Source organism: Bombus terrestris, chromosome 8, assembly GCF_910591885.1.
Source record: "Bombus terrestris chromosome 8, iyBomTerr1.2, whole genome shotgun sequence".
NCBI lineage: Eukaryota > Metazoa > Arthropoda > Insecta > Hymenoptera > Apidae > Bombus > Bombus terrestris.
The window spans coordinates 11,030,610-11,050,792 of NC_063276.1; the positions used below are offsets into that span (position 1 = coordinate 11,030,610).

The window sequence follows — 20,183 nt, forward strand, 5'->3', positions numbered from 1 at the left end:
TGTAACGGTAACCACCCAGCCAGCTATAAAGGCTGTGAAGTAAGAAAACAACTACAACGAAAACTGTTCCCGCCCCTACGAAGCAGGACAAGCACTAACACACAAGCCCATCATGACAGCACAAAACCTGAAATATTACCAAATACAGAGCAAGCAATAAATACCAAACCTATCAGCACCAACACCATGGGTGGTCTAAGCTATGCTCAAGTAACCAGCCAACCAACACACACACATAACCAATACCACAGCAATAGTAACAACGACACTGCAGAAATCAAAGAACTGCTCAAACAATCCATAAAGAACACCGAAATGCTAACCAGAATGATAAGCGAACAAAATGCAGTACTCAAACAGCAAACCCAACAAATCACAGTCATGCTACAACTAATTACAAACGTGCTAAGCAAAAAATAAAAACGGACACTCTAAAAATAGCAGCCTGGAACTCAAACGGCCTACAACAACGGGCCCTCGAAACTAAAACATTCATATACAATAATAATATAGACATACTACTTGTCTCAGAAACACACTTCACTACAAAAAGCTATTTGAAAATACCATACTACACCATATATGATACCAAACACCCCTCAGGAAAAGCTCACGGAGGGACAGCAGTGATAGTCAGAAACGATATCAAACATTATCTTCACAGCCAAGTTAACAAAGAATATTTACAAGCAACCACTGTTACAGTTCAAACTAGCAGCAACTACTTCCAGTTGTCAGCAGTATACGTGCCTCCGCGACACAAAATAACAACACAAATGTGGGAAGAATACTTCCAAGACCTAGGGGACAAGTACATCGCAGCGGGAGACTACAACACAAAGCACACGCTCTGGGGATCAAGAAACATTACACCTCGAGGTAGAACACTGGAAAAATACATTAGAAATAATAACCTCAATATATTATCCACAGGAACACCGACACATTGGCCGACTGACCTGAACAAAAAACCAGATCTTCTGGACTTTGCAGTTACAAGGGGACTAAACACAAATAAACTAAAAATAACACCCAACCTCGAGCTCAGCTCTGATCATACACCCATAATAATTGAATACAGAAACAAACCAATTCACTATAGCAAACCAGAAACACTATGCAATAAAACCACCAATTGGCAAACCTTCAAAGAAATAATAGAAAGCAAAATAAACTGCAACATCCCGTTAAAAACTCCTGAACACATAGAACAGGCAGTAGCAACATTGACAGCAACTATTCAGGAAGCAGCAAGGACAACCACTACTCCCGAACCAACCAGCAGACAAACAATAACAATCCCGCAAGAAATACTCGACAAAATCAAAGAAAAAAGAAAAGCAAAAGCAAAATGGCAAAAATAAAGAAACCCGAGAAAACAAAAAACACTTAAACAAACTTGCAAAGGAAATAAAAAACAAAATAAAGGAGCACAACGATAACGAATTCTCAAAGTTCATAGGGACACTCTCCACACACGAGAACACCAACTATTCACTATGGAAAGCCACGAAAAAAATAAGGAAGCCAATAATACCCGTCCCGGCAATCAGAAAAGCAGATAACACATGGGCAAGAAGCAACGAAGAACAAGCTGAAGAATTCTCCAACCACCTCTACAACACATTCACACCACACATTACCAACAACAGCAACCTCAAAAGTCATACGGAGGAGGATTCACAAACCACTGCTACCACAGCCGACAAGGAATACACCATACCTAAAACATCGGCGCAAGAAATTAGAAACATAATTGATAAAACAAAAAACAACAAAGCGCCAGGAATCGACCTAATTAATGGTAAAATCTTAAAAAACCTTCCGCCAAAAGCAATAAGACTAATAACAGTAATATTCAACGCAATTCTAAGAATTCAATACTTCCCCAAACCATGGAAATTAGCACAGATCAAAATGTTACATAAACCAGGCAAAGACCCTCACCAAACTGCATCTTACAGACCAATATCACTGCTTCCAGTATTTTCCAAAATACTGGAAAAGATAATATACGACCGCATAAAACCAATAATAGAGACAAAAAAACTAATACCGGATCACCAATTTGGTTTCAGAAACAAACACTCCACGATAGAGCAAATGCACAGGCTTATAAACGAAATAATAGTAGCACTAGAAAACAAGGAATACTGCACAGCCCTCTTCATAGACATAGAGAAAGCATTCGATAAAATTAACCATGAAAGTCTACTACAAACAATTAGGAAACAATTCCCGGAGCAAATACACCACTTAATAAAATCCTACCTAAGCTGCAGAACCTTCGTAATAAAAATCAAGGACACACATTCTCAAGTTAAAGACATCAAGGCCGGGGTACCACAAGGAAGCGTCCTAGGCCCAATACTATACACATTATACACGGCGAACATACCAACAACTACCAACAGCACAGTATTGACATTCGCGGACGACACAGCTATACTAGTCAGGCATACTAACCCAGAAACGGCAGTCAAAACACTACAAGAACACATCGTAAAAATAGAAAATTGGCTACAAGAAAAACAAATAAAAGCAAACCCCAATAAATGCAACCATATTACATTCACGCTACGGAAAAAGACACCACCAAACATCCTATTGAACGGCACGCATATAACGCAAACAAAGCATGTCAAATACCTAGGACTCCACTTAGATCAAAAACTCACCTGGAAACTACACATCAAATCAATAGTAGAAAAAATACAGAAAACAAGAAGACAAATGCATTGGCTAACAAACCGAAAATCCAAACTAAGCACAGAAAACAAGTTAAAAATATATAAAACGATCATAAAACCAATCTGGACGTACGGAATACCACTATGGGGGACGGCAGCAATGAGCCATATAAACAAAATAGAGGTAATACAGGCTAAAATCCTCAGGACAATAGTAAACGGACCTTGGTACGTCAGAAACGAAGATATACGAAGGGACCTGGGAATGCCAACGGTCAAGGAAGAAATCAACAGATACTCCGAGAAATACAAATTAAGAATAGCAACACACATAAACCGGCTAGCTGTGGAAACATACAAAATCACAAATATGGACAGAAGACTAAAAAGGAAGCACCCAGCAGACCTTATAAAGGACATAACCTAAGAAACACGAGGATGGTACCCCGCTGGGGGTAGCCACCAACATGCTAATTTAACCGTTAAAAAATTCCACCAAATGTCCAAATTGGACAAATTGTGAATTTTAATAAAAAAAAAAAAAAAAAAAAAAAAAAAAAAAAAAAAAAAAAAAAAAAAAAAACACTGTCAACATCGATACGTTTCGGCAAGTCCCAACCTATTCCGCTTCAGATGAAGCGTTCTTCGAGCGAATGTCGGATACCGGATACATGTTTATGTTATGTTGCATGAAAATTCAAATGCATTAAAGAATATTTGTCTAATCAGTGTTGAACTGATATGTTCCATGTGCAGATAAAATAAACCGACCTTAAGTCGAAAATCATTCATTCATTTTCCAAGTGTCTTAATAAAAATTGTATTATTTATTTTACCGGCGATTGACAATTCCGTTGCGTAAGGATACTATTGTGACATATTAGTCGTCTAATAATGATAAAACGATAAAAACAGATATTTATTTATTTATTATATTTCTTGTTTTTAGGGTTACAAATATCATATATATTTTTTCTGTTGAATGAAATTTTTAAAAAATAACTATCTCATACTTAAAGAAGATAATTATAAATTAAAAGATGTGACAATTACTTCTGGCCTCTTAGGTACATTTTTTTATTTGTAATCGAACAAAGTATCTTATATAACTGAAATTAGTAAATTAAAGTAAGACATTTTCTATTCAAATAATAATCATATTCAATAAATACACATGATTCTGATAAATTGCACAACAAAACACATGTGGACCATTCACTTTGAAAATAGTGTAAGTCCATTTTCCTTTATTTAGAGATATTGAAGTGTTCGAGTTTCCATCAACTGAATAATCCTGATAAGGTCTACTTAGCCATGTTTCTATAATGTGTTTGAGTGGATGTGAATTCATTATATAAATAGTATTTTCGAGAATTAACTAGACCAATACCGCTTTTCATGGTAACGAATGGATTTACACACCACTTTCAAAATTAGTGAATTATCACTTTCAAAATAAATTTCTATGCAACTCCATTTATTATCGAAATTTTAATTGATTAAAACAAGAAACTATTCTAAGACTTTAATTGTAAATTGCTTACAAATAAAAAGTTCATACTAAAGTGTATGCGAATTTTTCGTTTTCTTGATTTTTCTAAAAAATGGACTTACACAGAGTAATAATTATTATATATAAATAATAATCCCAAAGTAAACGATCCATATGAAATCGATAAAACAGGTAGGACTCTAATACATATCAAATATTAAAGATAATGATATGAAGTAAGATATATAATATGATACATAGTAATATATATAAAGAAGCCGAAATATAAAGTCTTTTATAACATGTATTACCATATTCTAAATATTCCGTGCTATTCGTTTTTCCTACCCATTCGCAATATTTTTATTTTCGTGTTCAGTTATAAAATTATGATACAATGGTCACGAAGTGATCCATTATCGGTCGATGTTTTGATCAAATCGCACGAAGGAATCACGAATTTGGAATGAAAGAAAGAAGCAAGTGGCATTTATCGAAATGCCTCGATGATTGCCAAATAGCACGGTCTATTGGATTATCGTCGTTACTTCGTTCATGAAATTTCCAAACGGAGATTAGCCCGTAGAGCAATTGATAGTGGCAATCAAAGTCATCAAGCGGAGTTAATCTTCAGTTGAGTCCTTGAATCGGTAAATACGACCATTTTATTAGACCGAATCGCGTTTGCGATGCTGCTTTATTACACTGCAAAGTTGAGAACGGGAATTATTACCCTGATAAAGTTAAATTGAAATCGAACGATCATCTTATAGGGTATTGTTGTAAACATCCGAGTTCCTCCGTAATTATATCATTAGCGCTTACAGATTTTTTCGTTATAATTGAACAATGATATATACAGGATGTGGCTTCATAACCTGTACAGGCGAGCACAAGGAAATTTCTTATGAAAAAATAAAAACAAGATATAGAATAAAATTGTTTCGTCCGAGGTTTAGTTTCCGAAAAAACCGACTTTAAAAATTTGTTTGACATATGTGACTTCAGCAAGTTACCGACTAGGCACAAGTAAACAAGTAGAAGAAGGTTAGTCTATGTGCGGAAATATTATAAGTGTAAAATATAGAATACAATTTTTCTGTTTAAGGTTTCATTTTTAGGAACATATGCGCATGATAAATCTTCAAATTTATTTTTCTTCGAAACAAAGCGTCTTATGAAAACATTTTATTCTATATTTCCTACTTAGTTTTTTCTACTTGACTGAAACTACTTATATCCATACATGATAAATTTTTAAACACAATTTTCTCGAAAACTAAGACCCAAACGAAAAAATTTGTCTGTATATTTTCTTCTTGTTTTTTTATAAGGAATCACTTTATGCTCGCTTGTACATGTTATTTGGCCGCATCCTGTATGACGGAATGTATGTTATGTACTGTTACTCATTATACATCATTAATATTCGAACATAGCATTATATCTCTGCATTTGTTCCTTTATATACGAGGATGATTTAAATATCGTATTACTTATTCTAGTATGAACTGTTTATTGTAGCTTGAAGATAAGTAAATAATTTCTTCCTAACAGTAATGTTTTATCGTACAAAAAATTTTAAACAAAAATTGTCATATTTTTATGTCAAACTAATATTCAGATACTCGTGCGCATATTAATGTGAGTTACTGTAGACATAATTTGTTTTCCAAATGATATACATAATTGGATTGCAGATACAATAATTATTAACAAGGTGGGGACACGTACCTGTAATATTGACCATTTTGATAACTGTAAGTAATAAGATTGCGGATGTTTACACAACTTCATATTTTGAATGGTCGTAATTAAAAAGATAGGAGCAAAACAAAATTTTCTTTATATGTTAAATATTATAACAAGTATTTGAATATTTTATATACTTTTACATACTGTTATATGCACTCTGTTTGTTTTGTACTTTTGAATTTCCTATGAATTGCATAAACATTCGCAATCAATAATAATTTTCGTGAAAATTAGATAAAATAAATATTATAATAATAATAAATAATAAATATTAATAATAAATATTAAATAATAATAAATATAAATAATAAATATTATTTATTATGTTACGTTATATATTTATTATATTAAAAATAATTTGCAGAAAATAATTTTATTCTACATGAAAATTACAGATTCTTACCAAATTAACAATTATTGCCAAATAATGTTTCATTTTAGTTAACATTTTCAAATAAAAGAATCATAAGCCATTTTGTGACATACGTTACATGCCGATTCAAATATATAATGCAAATTAAAAGTTTAAATAAAATTCTTAGAAAATAAAATTTTGGATGCCAAAGAAGAGGTTATTACTTCGTACAATAAATGATACAAATTATTATAATAAGCACGTAATAAATTTTGTTTAAAGTTATTTATCAGCAGGTTAGAGTTAACGTCGCTATCTTTGCCAAAACTGTCTGATAAGTTTATAACCTATCATTTAGAGTGGTAATGTTTTGATATTTTGTTTTGTGTTAACTGTTAATTGATTGAATTCAAAAGAAGTATGTTTTGCTCCTGAAAATCCATTTAATTAATAAAACAATAACGAGCTACTGATTTTCAAGATTTTATATAATATTATTATTTAATCACAATTTCATATAGAATTAATGACGGACTGAGAATTAAAGTGGTATGAATAAAAATCTTGAGAACTGAAGGTCAATTATGTATTTCGACTGTTAAAAGCATTATTCCTTTAGCTTTATCATCAATTATATTATAATTTCACTCTTTGTTCAGATATATTTCATAATAAAAACACATAGAAATACATTGAAAAATAATGAAAAATGTGATAAATAATAATAAAACGTAACACTATTATATATTAAAAATAGTAATTGTTTGACTTAAAGCTAGTCCAGACATGGTTTAGTCAAGTAGCAAGTAAATGACTACCGCGAATGATTCATTGAAAAACGTCGGTTTCATCCTTGTTTCATTTGCAATAATCCTACAAAGTGAACAATATAAATTCGGCTTTACTTGCTATTAGACCGAACTACGAGTTGTGTCTAAACAAGCTTTTACGTCACTATGATTCTCAATTGAGAACTTACGGCACAACCATATATGTGCAAAGACAAAGATGAAGCCTTCATGATTAAAGTTCACCGTTCAATTACGATTTTATATGTTTTTAAAAGTATTGTTACGTCGCGTGAAAAGGTCTGCGCGACGTCCTTCATTGTCTGACCGTCAAGGCCCAAGCACCGTTAGAGAAACCCTCAATAAATCTAAGGCCCCATCATAAACCGAGTCTTATTAGCTTGCAGGAATCTTTAATCCTGCAAGTATTTTCGGTTCATAACTGGTACTTAAAAAGTTCTTAGGTCTATTGTACGTTCTTACAAATTACGGAGAAAGCTGGTAGTTATCACGGGAAAACCGATAATTACATAGTAGGGAAAATCAGATATTTATATGTCGGGTTGGCGTTAAGATTTGAGTTAGGGTTGAGGGCGTGAAACGAATCCCTATTGGCGCTAGACGTGATCATTATGCAATAGAGGAGATATTTACTAGTGCAAATATGACTATGATGGAATTGGACAAGTAATCACGATAATTAGATACTCGAGAAGCTAATGACAATGATTCTAGGCTCACTAACGGCTCCGCGGTCAAGGGGATGACGAACTCTACTTTCCTTCAGCGTCTAAGTTGTACTCAATGTTAATGCACGAGGCAATCACTACGTATCTGAGAGTTACTTGAATCGTCTTTGAGATCGTACCGGAGAGTGGTTCTCCATCACGGTAACGCTGTCGAGGAAAACTATGACGGGTGTGCCCAAGGGCACGAAATCATCGGATTCGTGGAGAAAAGCCTTCATTCGGAAAGTGAGGGAAATTGGCGTTACTGTTAATTGGTCAATTTCCATGTTGGTGGTTAGGGAAGGGTGCTAGCCGCCCTTAAGAGAAAGTTCGAGAAGAGGAAGCGTCGTTGGTGAGAAAAATAGATTTCTCCTATTTTCTCGTAGTTGGGACGAGGACTGTTTGTCGGTTTGAAGGACTTTAGTTAAACAGATCTTAAGATTTATAGCAGGTCCTCGGGCTAGCTGAACATGTACTGTGGAGACGCGTCGACATCTGGTAATCATCTTACTCAAAGAATAGAGTCTGCGTGTGGCGAGCCACGGGACAGAAATCGTTGAAATGCTTACCGTCGTGCCCCGTCCTAAGTATTTCTTTTAAGGAGAGCTATAGAGTTACTTCATGCCTTTGTTAGACAAAACGTTCATCCCTTGACCGCGACTACGTTCGGCGACTGGTTGTCGCCTCGAGCCCGAGCTCACTATCATAAATCTCAAATAAGTACAGTCGAATCGAATGACAACAGTTTCTTAATTCGGCTATGGTGAAATCTAAATTACAACACTAGGGGTCTTCCCAAAGTTCCGAAGGGAAGGTTCCAGTATTCTTTCATCTCCGACATATATAATAGAAATGTCTGGATTTTCCCACGAGTCATGTCGGTAGGGTGCTTACACCTCCCATCTTCAATCATCGACGTCTTAGCCAATGGGTAGCGCGGATCCTTGTCCTCACTTTCATAACGAAAAGTATGAACAACGAATCAACTTCCTTCGTTCAAAAAGCACACTCATACCGAGCTTTCCTCCGTAATCACATCAGAACGAGTTCTCAGAGTTCATACAGCTCTCACAGTGCCTGGAGTTCCGACAGTTCCTTCGGCCCTCACGGTGCCTAGAGTCCCGACAGTTCCTACGGCTCTTACGGCTCCTATTGCTCCTATTGCTACTACTGCTACTACTGTTTCTACGCCATCAAGAGGGTCAACTCTACTGGTACGCATAACCAACAAACAGTCAAGTCAAGCTGTAGAAGTCAACCAACGAAGAGTCAAACAGTCAAAGTCAAGCAGTCGAAGTCAAGCAGTCAACGTCTAGTCATTCGGTCATTCGGTTGGTTCTGTTGATTCGATTCATTCAAAGTCGGATCAGATCAATCGCTATGTCTATTACAACACGAGGGTCTACATCTATCAGAATGTCAGTAAGAATCTGAGCAAGATCAAGGCGGTACCAATCAAGGCAGTCCTCATACTCAGCGACGTTACTAAAGTGTGTGATTATACGAAGTTGTTGGAAAATATATAAGTTATAACACTGTTAATCACGGAGTTATATCATTTCAACCACCCCTATTATCTTAACGGAAATCAGGGGATCGATCTACTCGCGGCATCGATTATTATAATCGTAACGGGAATTTACGACTCCCGTTGACGTGTTTCTTCGCAATTGCGTCTCCCCGCGATTGGTCGAATTTACGGTATAGTAAGTTTAATTTTAATTTCAGGTAATAAAACTTATCAGATAAGTTATTGAACATAAAATTTTAAGGTAAGTTTTAAAATTAATTTAAGAATTGAGACAATGCATACATAAGAAGAATTTCAAATTTTATCTTATGTGTCCTTTCAAAACAATCAGTTAGAATCGATTCTGCCTGTGTAGCTTGCATCAGAGAATGAATAAAGCCATTCATGAAATAAGTAGAAAACTTAATTGACACATAATAGATGAGTACAATGAATTCGTTCGAGATTAGTAATTATGATAATTGTATGAGATTTCTTCAATCGATGCTGCAAATAATAATCTTAAATATAATATAAATGACTAACTAGAAAAAATTATTCAAATTAAATCAACATGATGGAATCTAAATTAGATGAAGAAAAAACATACATTCTAATTTTAATATTTATAATTTTATCTGATAAAAATAAATAAATAGGAGGAGAAATGAAGTAAGAACAAAAAAAAAGAAATATTATTTTGAAATTACGAGTGCAAAAATTAAAATAGAATTATTGGAATCTTATTTATCATCTGTAAATATCTGAATTGTTCTTAAACATGTAAGAAATCAACGAAATGATAGTGTTCTTTTGATTTTCATAATTCAATTACCATTTGCTACTCGCTAAGGGATGATTCGTTTTCACATCACAATTATTGAAATTTTCAAACTTTACACATATTTTTTTGAACTTCGAAACTAATTGTTATAGGTCGAATACTTCACAAGTATGATCTACAAATGTATTGTTATTATAATATAATAAAAACTTAAAACCAATCCGAAGGTGTATATAGAAGTTACAATACATTTGATTGCAAGCACATAGAGAAGAATTAGTATACAGCATAAATAATAATCTTAAATATACAATTAATGGTGGTATAACTAAAACAGTCTTGTTACATACTGTAGCTTATTAATAAATATAGCGAACAATTAACTTATCAAACACTTTGGTGATTTTTGAAAAGTGTATGCGTCCAATAAATATCTTGTAATTTCTATATACATTCTCAAATCTGTTTCAAATTTAATCGATTTAATCACGATAGTCAGGTTTCGTCACAATGCTAAGGAGATTTCAAAATCTTTAATATAATATCTAATAACTTATAAAAATATTTCTAAGAGTGTTCGATTACTTTCGTGAGCCATTATATGCATAGTATACGTAGTATATAGCAAAATATATAATTACTAAGTTTTCTTATAGATAATTTATACATATTTAATGGACTATCAATTCTATAAGAATTCCATTCCGTTCTTCTAAAACATAATCTTCTATGCAATTGAGAAATTTTAACCAAAATCTTGATAGGATTCACACGAACACTTTGTTATCGCATAAAGGACTGCGAGTTAAAGCAAAGATAAAGAAATTACACTGAATGGTTGAATACAATGTAAGGCTTGTTCAAAGCCTCAGAACAATCAGTTGGAATTACGGCTAGAAACCGGGAATATCGCTGAGGAAATACGGAGAGACGAAACTCTCGTCACGTAACTTCAGCCTAAGGAGAATAAAGATTTTTGCAGCATTGCATCATCGATGATAACTGTCATGACTGGTGTAGCAATCCTCGGTAATTTCGACGGGGAAGAATGCCAAAAGTGTTTGGACCAGATATTTCGACGGGAAGAGAGAAACTACGGTGACAATCCTTAAAACCCTTTGAGTGCTGAATACTGAGTCCGTACGGACGGCGCGCGTCTAGCGCTGACGATCGCTGTGGACGGAATACTTTTTCGTTAGACTGAACTCTGTTGATTGACTATTCAAAGCGAAAATCGTAATAAGTTATAGTAATTCTTTTGCACGAGATTAAATGATTCAAGAGCGTTATTTTTTAGTTATTTTTAATTATTTATTATAAACATTGAAATTTAAAGTTAACTAGAATTTGGGTAATAAACTAGAAAACAATAAACTAGAAAACTAAATTTAGTAAATATAACACAAGTTAATAACTTAGTTGTGTGTGAAAAATTCAGTGCTTGAGAAAACTAAAAAAACCAGATGTAGAGTTTTCTTACAAGTGGTGACCACATCAACAATAACGAGGCACTATTGGCATTTGTTTACTGCCGTAAGGAATGCATTTATATTTATTTCACATAAACGTAATAGTATTACTTCTGCGTAAACAAAATTGGATCAAGTAAAAATTCAAACAAACACACCAGAATCATTTAGGAAAGTTATAAAAGCATTAAAAGAAAAAAATGCTATCTACCACACGTACCAGCTTAAAACTGAAAGGAGCTATAAAATTGTCATAAGAGGATTGCATCCTAAAACCAACGTACATAAACTAAGCGATGAGTTAGCTAAAATTGGACATCAAACAAGAACAATAAACAATATAACAAGATTCGACACAAAGCAACCACTACCACTATTCTTAATAGAACTTGAACCCAGAATCAATAACAAGGAAATATATGATATCAAACAAATACTAAACACAATAGTAACAGTCGAACCACCACGACACAAAAAAGATATACCTCAATGCATGCGGTGTCAACAATACGGACACACTAAAAACTACTGCAACAGAAGCCCAGCCTGCGTCAAGTGCGCAAAAAATCACTTAACTGCACACTGCCCATATTCAGGAAAAATAGAAAAAGTTAAATGCTTCAACTGTAACGGTAACCACCCAGCCAGCTATAAAGGCTGTGAAGTAAGAAAACAACTACAACGAAAACTGTTCCCGCCCCTACGAAGCAGGACAAGCACTAACACACAAGCCCATCATGACAGCACAAAACCTGAAATATTACCAAATACAGAGCAAGCAATAAATACCAAACCTATCAGCACCAACACCATGGGTGGTCTAAGCTATGCTCAAGTAACCAGCCAACCAACACACACACATAACCAATACCACAGCAATAGTAACAACGACACTGCAGAAATCAAAGAACTGCTCAAACAATCCATAAAGAACACCGAAATGCTAACCAGAATGATAAGCGAACAAAATGCAGTACTCAAACAGCAAACCCAACAAATCACAGTCATGCTACAACTAATTACAAACGTGCTAAGCAAAAAATAAAAACGGACACTCTAAAAATAGCAGCCTGGAACTCAAACGGCCTACAACAACGGGCCCTCGAAACTAAAACATTCATATACAATAATAATATAGACATACTACTTGTCTCAGAAACACACTTCACTACAAAAAGCTATTTGAAAATACCATACTACACCATATATGATACCAAACACCCCTCAGGAAAAGCTCACGGAGGGACAGCAGTGATAGTCAGAAACGATATCAAACATTATCTTCACAGCCAAGTTAACAAAGAATATTTACAAGCAACCACTGTTACAGTTCAAACTAGCAGCAACTACTTCCAGTTGTCAGCAGTATACGTGCCTCCGCGACACAAAATAACAACACAAATGTGGGAAGAATACTTCCAAGACCTAGGGGACAAGTACATCGCAGCGGGAGACTACAACACAAAGCACACGCTCTGGGGATCAAGAAACATTACACCTCGAGGTAGAACACTGGAAAAATACATTAGAAATAATAACCTCAATATATTATCCACAGGAACACCGACACATTGGCCGACTGACCTGAACAAAAAACCAGATCTTCTGGACTTTGCAGTTACAAGGGGACTAAACACAAATAAACTAAAAATAACACCCAACCTCGAGCTCAGCTCTGATCATACACCCATAATAATTGAATACAGAAACAAACCAATTCACTATAGCAAACCAGAAACACTATGCAATAAAACCACCAATTGGCAAACCTTCAAAGAAATAATAGAAAGCAAAATAAACTGCAACATCCCGTTAAAAACTCCTGAACACATAGAACAGGCAGTAGCAACATTGACAGCAACTATTCAGGAAGCAGCAAGGACAACCACTACTCCCGAACCAACCAGCAGACAAACAATAACAATCCCGCAAGAAATACTCGACAAAATCAAAGAAAAAAGAAAAGCAAAAGCAAAATGGCAAAAATAAAGAAACCCGAGAAAACAAAAAACACTTAAACAAACTTGCAAAGGAAATAAAAAACAAAATAAAGGAGCACAACGATAACGAATTCTCAAAGTTCATAGGGACACTCTCCACACACGAGAACACCAACTATTCACTATGGAAAGCCACGAAAAAAATAAGGAAGCCAATAATACCCGTCCCGGCAATCAGAAAAGCAGATAACACATGGGCAAGAAGCAACGAAGAACAAGCTGAAGAATTCTCCAACCACCTCTACAACACATTCACACCACACATTACCAACAACAGCAACCTCAAAAGTCATACGGAGGAGGATTCACAAACCACTGCTACCACAGCCGACAAGGAATACACCATACCTAAAACATCGGCGCAAGAAATTAGAAACATAATTGATAAAACAAAAAACAACAAAGCGCCAGGAATCGACCTAATTAATGGTAAAATCTTAAAAAACCTTCCGCCAAAAGCAATAAGACTAATAACAGTAATATTCAACGCAATTCTAAGAATTCAATACTTCCCCAAACCATGGAAATTAGCACAGATCAAAATGTTACATAAACCAGGCAAAGACCCTCACCAAACTGCATCTTACAGACCAATATCACTGCTTCCAGTATTTTCCAAAATACTGGAAAAGATAATATACGACCGCATAAAACCAATAATAGAGACAAAAAAACTAATACCGGATCACCAATTTGGTTTCAGAAACAAACACTCCACGATAGAGCAAATGCACAGGCTTATAAACGAAATAATAGTAGCACTAGAAAACAAGGAATACTGCACAGCCCTCTTCATAGACATAGAGAAAGCATTCGATAAAATTAACCATGAAAGTCTACTACAAACAATTAGGAAACAATTCCCGGAGCAAATACACCACTTAATAAAATCCTACCTAAGCTGCAGAACCTTCGTAATAAAAATCAAGGACACACATTCTCAAGTTAAAGACATCAAGGCCGGGGTACCACAAGGAAGCGTCCTAGGCCCAATACTATACACATTATACACGGCGAACATACCAACAACTACCAACAGCACAGTATTGACATTCGCGGACGACACAGCTATACTAGTCAGGCATACTAACCCAGAAACGGCAGTCAAAACACTACAAGAACACATCGTAAAAATAGAAAATTGGCTACAAGAAAAACAAATAAAAGCAAACCCCAATAAATGCAACCATATTACATTCACGCTACGGAAAAAGACACCACCAAACATCCTATTGAACGGCACGCATATAACGCAAACAAAGCATGTCAAATACCTAGGACTCCACTTAGATCAAAAACTCACCTGGAAACTACACATCAAATCAATAGTAGAAAAAATACAGAAAACAAGAAGACAAATGCATTGGCTAACAAACCGAAAATCCAAACTAAGCACAGAAAACAAGTTAAAAATATATAAAACGATCATAAAACCAATCTGGACGTACGGAATACCACTATGGGGGACGGCAGCAATGAGCCATATAAACAAAATAGAGGTAATACAGGCTAAAATCCTCAGGACAATAGTAAACGGACCTTGGTACGTCAGAAACGAAGATATACGAAGGGACCTGGGAATGCCAACGGTCAAGGAAGAAATCAACAGATACTCCGAGAAATACAAATTAAGAATAGCAACACACATAAACCGGCTAGCTGCGGAAACATACAAAATCACAAATATGGACAGAAGACTAAAAAGGAAGCACCCAGCAGACCTTATAAAGGACACAACCTAAGAAACACGAGGATGGTACCCTGCTGGGGGTAGCCACCAACATGCTAATTTAACCGTTAAAAAATTCCACCAAATGTCCAAATTGGACAAATTGTGAATTTTAATAAATAAATAAATAAAAAAAAAAAAAAAATTACTGCAAACATACCTTGGTGGTATCACGAGGTGGCTATGACTTTTTTAAATTGCATAATATATTTTTTACTTCACAGCGTAATACCTGATATTAAGACCTGATATTAATACCTGATATAAAATGATGATTTTAGATTAGAAAAGATTATAAATAGCGTACATTTATGCGTTTAGTTAGAAGTGTTCGAATCGCTGAAAGTTGTTTAGCATTTCGGGATTACTTTCATATGCGTCAATCTCTTATGATTCATGATATAAAATTTAGACTGTGTGGTGTAAATGTTGCACTCTACTTAGTAAGATCATAAGTACTAGTAAGATCATAAAAAAGAATGATTATAATTCTTAACTTTAATGGATATCATTGAGAATACTAATTTTCGTAATTATACGTTCGTAGCAAATTTTCAAATGCGATATTATCAAAAACGCAATTTCACGCGAACAAATTTTATTTTGTATTTTTAACTTCTGTTTACGCGAGGAATCACGTCTTTCCCGATCGCCCAGCGATTCCGAAATTACTTCCAAGTCACACACGTGATAATATCGTTGGTTGGAACACGTTGTGCATCTCCATTGATTGCTAAAGAGTAGAGGTCATGATTTTGAACGTATGTTACAAATACATGTATATAAGTGCAATTACATATTCATATTTTATATATTTTGCGTGATTATAAGCGTTGTTCAGGGTGTTCGAAAATTATTTGTCACATCTACTATAACATTATTCTACACTTATGAATCGGTGAAGATTTGTATAGAAACTACCAGCAAAATTGACCTTAATCTTGAAATTGAAGGTTAAATATTTTTTACTGCATCGTATTTTACTTTCCATGAGGTTAAAAACCGTTTTAAACCGAGGTTAAAAACCATTAGATATTCCACTTTTTCCTTTTTTTCTGTCTTTTCGGATCTACGTAATGGCCATACTTACCATTGCATTTCTATATTTTGGCTAGGTTTATGTCTAAGATTATGCGTTGATTTGAAGTGAGAAGAAAGATTAAATATTCAATCTAATGTTTTAATTGTTCGGTGAATATGATCCGTACATCCAAACTGAAATGATTCACTCAATTGATTCAAGCATTGGAAATCGCAACGATTTGGAGCTTCTTCTGGGCCGAAGCGTTCTTTCATTATTCCTTGCCAGTTGTCGGTATATTTCACGTGTTAAAGAATAAGAATAAGTAATAGTAGATGCTAGCAGCTTCATCAAAAGTATACTATGTGAAGTCTATCTGACTGCGAGATCTAAATATATTATAAATAAAATCATTTATACATTTATATATGGAATCAATGGAACTTTAACATTCTCTTCCAAGAGAATGATTGAGTTGCATCCCATGATCTTTTTCAGACTTTTTATTCTCATCATGAGAAGAATACGATGCAATAAAAAATTTCGCCCTGAATTTTAAGGTCAAGCTCAACGTTAATTTCGCTGCTATATTTTTTTTATAACGTTATGGTGATCGTAACAAGTCATTTCCGAAGATTCCATATAATAAAATATTTCAATATTTAAATACATTAAGATAAGTATTTTGCAGAAAAGGCTTATGATATTCTAAGTTGCATAAATATATAATTTCAGTGAACAAAGATTAATCATATAATCGTTTTGTTACAAAAAAGAAATAATCTATTAATATATTCTGGCAACAAACGATTCATTTTCGTTGTAACAATATCTTCGGTTCTTGAGAAACACTAATCTGATATAATCGACGTTGTTAGTATCGTTAAATATTTTTTAGCAAGTTCTTAGTTCTTAATAGTTAGTCGTGAATTGGGCATATATATATGTTTCAAATTCAATGCTTGTATCCACATATTTGTTTCACAAATTACTTGCATAAATGTTCTTAAATATTCGGTTATTTTGTTCTATATTAGTAATCACGCGAAATAAAATATGGATGTTATGTATTATTACATGTATAGCCGCATATTTTTATACCTGTGCACCCATGCACCTGTTAAAAACTGCACGAAATAAAACACGAACGTGTTACACGTGAAATAGAGATTTCTACAAAGAGTTTCACAAATGTTCATAAACTTATGCGGCCGGTACATTCGCGTCTTTAGGAAGGCGCATCTTAGAAAAATCGTCTAGACGGAAGTATTATGCAAATTTTGCATGTCTCTTACCAAGTTGCAGCAGATTTTTATAGTTGCTTGTTAACTCTTCGAGTTAATTAAGTACTTAATTAACTCTTCGAGTTAATACGACGCTTCCAGAAGTTGCCAAGCCTATCTCCAAATCTATTCAAAGTTTATTACGCTCTATTTGCGTTGCATATGGATGTTAACATATGAGAATTAGTTACTAATGCGTCGCCGCAGCACTTAAGGAAGACATGAAAATACTTCTATTGATTATCGAGAGAATAGTTGATTTGTCAAAAACTGGCAAACCGTCACACGAGATCGCTGCAATATTAACAATCGGGAAATCTACCGTAAATGACATTATGAAAAAATATCGTTCTGAAAAAAGCCTAGAAGAGCAACCACGATGTAAAAGACCATGAAAAAGTATTAAGAGCGTTGACCAACTAATATAAAGAAAATCTACAGTAGATGCAAAAAAGACTACTCTTTAAATAGCCTACGAAATACGCGAGGAAGGAATTGCTAATATTAGTCGCTCGTCTGTGACAAAACGTTTAGATCTTTTAGCTAGATCAGGTACAAAATATCCTTTCATTAGTAAGATGAATCCGAATTTAAACTGAACAATCGACGATTGGAAAGATGTGGCATTTTCTGGTAAATTAAAATTTAATCTATTCTGGAATAGCAGAAGACAATATAGGAGATGTTTTGTTGCAAAAATATGATGTGAAATATACCAGTATTAGATACCAGTATTAAAATACGATGAAGCAAATATAATGGTTTTGGCCGTATTTTCTGCTCAAAGGATTGGTCCACTTTTAAAAATTGAATTAAGAAAGGAAATTATGCACAATATCATGCAGCGAGATATCTGATCGGAAACTTTTGCACACCACTGTTAACTATGTTAACTATTAACTCCGACGTAGCCATATATTAGAAACCTATATCTAAACATTGACGCAATTTATTTAATTGAGTAAATTTCAGATAGTAAAATTGAGTATTTTTTGTTTTGAAAACTCGTAAGTATCTATAAGTTTTATAATTTCAAAAAGGGTTCAAGAATTAACTGGGAAATTATGAATCATCTCCATATATTGATTGACCTAGCAGCATCTGATTCAGCTTGTTGCATAATATTTTCATTTATTACAGTTATAAAATAACGAAAACTTAGCGATCTTCTAAAATTTCTAAAGTATGTAATAATTTATTCAATTATATTGACAAATAAAAAAATGGTAACAGCAAATACAATCATAGTCATACAGTGTAAATGTCCCGTCTTGAACCAAATATAATATATTTTTTAGTATGTTCTGCCGCGCAACTCATCTGCATTCCATCCCGCGCGGCTTGACAGCCAACGGTCTACGTGCCGTCCTTCGAACCCTCCATAGACCCAAGGACCCACCATTTTTTATTTTTTTTATTTATTAGAATATTTACAATCAATTCTCGTTGAGAATTTTCAGTAACTTCATTTGGCGTGATACAATGACATGGATTATAATAGTTTTATATTGTTGGTTCTAGTAGAATCTAAGGATTTAATCTAGAGGGTATTTTCTTTTTAGTCTGCGGATCTGGTCCGTCGTGTCTAGTAGTTGGGTGACTAATGGGTTGTGGTGGTTGCTGACTCTTGTGTTATATCTGCTTCTGGACTTGTGTATTTCATCTTTGACTGTAGGTATCTTGAGGTCACGGTGGATTGTTTCGTTGGTAACATACCAGGGTGCATTTAATAGGGATCTTAGCGTTTTCGATTGGAAGCGTTGGAGTATTTCAATATTGGAATTACTTGCTGTTCCCCATAGTTGGATTCCGTAGGTCCAGACTGGTTTTATTACGATCTTATAGAGCGTAATTTTGTTCTGCGTGTTTAGGTTAGAGCGACGGCCAATGAGCCAATAAAATTTGTTGAGTTTGTCCCTGAGTTGTTTAGATTTGTCTACGATATGTTGTTTCCAAGTTAATCTCCTGTCCAGAGTCATGCCCAGGTATCTGGCTGTGTCCTTGTTGGGAACTGTTATATTGTTAATGGAGACCTGTGGGCAGGTTTGTTTTCGCAGCGTGAAGGTTACATGTGTAGATTTTTTTTTCATTAATTTTGAAGCCCCATTTATGGAACCACTTTTCCATTGAGTTGAGACCTCGCTGGAGAGTGGATGAGACTATTATCGGGTTGGTGTGGGACGCTAATAGCGCTTTGTCGTCGACAAATGTTGCTATGGTTATTTCTGTTGATATTGGTAAATCGGCAGTGTAGATGGAGAATAGAAGGGGTCCGAGGACACTGCCTTGGGGTATCCCCGCTTCTATTGAGAAAGTTGTGATAATGGCGTCTACGTATTTAACCATGAATTGTCTTTTGGTTAGGTAGGACTTTAGGATGGAGTAGTAAGTGTGTAGTAGGACTTTTTTAAGTTTGTAAAGAAGCCCTTCATGCCATACTTTGTCGAATGCCTGTTGAATATCAAGGAATACCGCTGAGCAGTATTATACCTCTTCGAGGGTTTGGCTGATATTGTGTGTTATTCGGTGGATTTGTTCTATTGTGGAATGCTGCTTCCGAAAACCGAATTGATGATCTG

General features: G+C 34.6%; 1 protein-coding gene across 4 annotated transcripts in view; it reads left to right on the forward strand.

Moving 5' to 3' along the window:
• LOC100645270 (DENN domain-containing protein 5B) overlaps positions 1-20,183 on the forward strand; it is a 93,258-nt gene that overhangs the window by 26,224 nt on the left and 46,851 nt on the right. The window lies entirely within an intron of this gene.